General features: G+C 40.8%; 1 protein-coding gene across 1 annotated transcript in view; it reads left to right on the top strand.

Moving 5' to 3' along the window:
• LOC138017095 (transmembrane protein 145-like) overlaps positions 1-2,500 on the top strand; it is a 16,891-nt gene that overhangs the window by 396 nt on the left and 13,995 nt on the right. The window lies entirely within an intron of this gene.

Genomic DNA, 2,500 nt, shown 5'->3' with positions numbered 1-2,500 from the left:
AATGTGAGAATTAAAAGGATAGTTTTAGATTTACGTGATGCAGTTGTTGATTAAGAGAGGGTTGTTCTCTTTGAATAAAAGATAAAAGAAGCTTTTCATATTCAAAGAGATGAACAACCTTCTCTTAATCAACAACTGCATCACGTAAATCTAAAACTATCTTTTTAATTCTCACATTGTCACGTTTTATTTATGTAGTGTATTGATTACTAGTAAAGGACATGATCATGATCACCTTATGTGAAACTACTGCATGCTATTCCATGATGTGAAAGTACTGTTACCATGTAGAAGTAGAATAATCTTTGTGTTACAATATAAGATAATCGTTCAGTGAATAAAGGACATTACATAAAAAGCAATGGAAGAGTGTGCGTCTCTAAACTACGCCACCGCCGGAAAATGTGTCCGACCTTCGATCGTTTCTCGGAACGTGTGGCTATGTTGCGAAATTTGTTCCAAATTATGCTATTAAACTGTAAGGCTATCATGCGAGGCGAAATCGCCAAAACCACACGAAGAATCCGCCGTGCAGGCCTGTCACTCACTCTCGCGCCAAATTTTACATCGCTGACGTCATGCCCCCAGCAGATCGCTGTACCATTTCACATTTGCTTGTACCATTTCACTTTTGTATTTTTGGTGGTTTCGGCGACTTTGGTTGAAGTCACGCTACACCAATTCTTGCCAAGCTAATCCATTCCACGATACTGTAAGCTATTCGCAATATGTTCGACTATCCATTGTTTAACTAAACCGTCTGATATACCTTTGAATCTTTTGATGCAAGGCTGAGCGATTTATTGTTGACCTGTTCTGTTTCTCATTTTCTTGAATCATTTCGACATTTTACGCTAAGCTATTTCACGCAATGCTATGTCACTTGATATCGTGCTCAACCATTTGAAACTAAGCTAATCAGTTCCATGCATCGCTGCGCCGTTTGATGTTGGGCTAAATCATTCGACATTACAACGCGCTGTTCAAGCACTGAGAGCTGTCTCATTTTGAGTTTGTCTGAATCGTTTGCGAGTGAAAGCTGGGCTAATCGCAATTTCACTTGATTGTTTTCATGTTCCCCATTGACGTAGGTCATTATTTCATTTATGATCGGTCTGAACTGTTTTTGTTTAGCCTGTTTTATTCTGATAAAGAAGACTGAACTGTTTGTATTTTGGTTGGATCACTTACTAATTGAGTGTGCTATCTTGTAGACAATGAGTAAAACAATCCTGTTTTGTTTATATCGATTAAAATTCTTGTATTTTTGGTGGTAACGGCCGCCCATAATCAAACATGTCAGACCTTCAGGCCGTGACCCTTTCAGACATGCGAACCGAAACCAGCAGTGACGTCACGCTGTCCAAGTTCCTTGTTCAAATTCAAAGCGGAAAATGGTCGCATGATCTGAAACCATACGATAGGGTCAAAGAGGAATTATCTGTTTTTGATGGAGTAATTCTTAGAGGAAACCGAATTGTTGTTCCACAGTCGTTGCAAAAGCAAATTCTAAAGTTAGCGCACGAAACGCATCAAGGAATCGTTAAGACAAAGCAATTTCTCAGAACACGCTTTTTTAGGCCCGGGATGGACGAAGTAGCGGAAACAATGATCAGAAATTGTCAAGCTTGCGTGCTGAATCAGCCGTTGAATAAGTACACGCCGCTTCAGCCAACACCTTTACCTCGAGGCCCTTGGGTAACGAGTGCAGTGGATCTCGTTGGGGGATTTCCGCTCGACTAACTATGGTCCAATCGATGGCAAATGCATATTGACTTACATCGATTACTATTCTTCTTATCCGAAAGCATGTGTTTTGAAAGAAATCACTTCACGTGAAGTCATTAAAGCATTAACTGACATATTCGCCAGATACGGGTTTCCCGAAGAAATCGTTTCTGACAACGGAAAGCAATTTGTAAGCGAAGAGTTCGAAGCTTTCCTTAAGTCGCGTGGAATAAAGCACATTCGTGTGTCACCATATTATGCACGAAGCAACGGGAAGTTAGAAATATTTCACCGATATCTTAAGAAAAATTTCCGAGCGGTGATCTCTGAAGGTAAATCCTGGCAAGAGGAGTTACCTAAAATTCTCATGTTCTACAGAGCAAGTCCACATCCAGTCAGCGGGAAATCGCCAACTATCTATTGTTCAATGACGAAATTCGTACTAAAGTGCCGCACATTGAGTCTAACTCAAATACAGCAGCGTCGGCGCTCGATCGCGTCCATCGGTCAAAATGCAACTTGTATCAAGTGCGTTTAAAAGAATATCACGATGTCGAGCAAAATGCAACTCCGCATAATTTCAGAGTTGGTGATATTGTACATTGTGCTAACATGAAGCAAAACAAATTAGACTCGAAGTTCTCCTCAGCAAAGCACGTGATCATTGAGACCAAAGCGCGAGACACGTTCAGTCTGGTCAACGTCGATACTGGTACCACTCTAGTTCGCAATGCGAAATACTTAAGGCATGCGCCTAGTGAGTCTGTTACTG

Source organism: Montipora capricornis, chromosome 9 (assembly GCF_036669925.1).
Source record: "Montipora capricornis isolate CH-2021 chromosome 9, ASM3666992v2, whole genome shotgun sequence".
Lineage (NCBI taxonomy): Eukaryota > Metazoa > Cnidaria > Anthozoa > Scleractinia > Acroporidae > Montipora > Montipora capricornis.
This window is presented reverse-complemented; position numbering and strand designations above follow the sequence as displayed.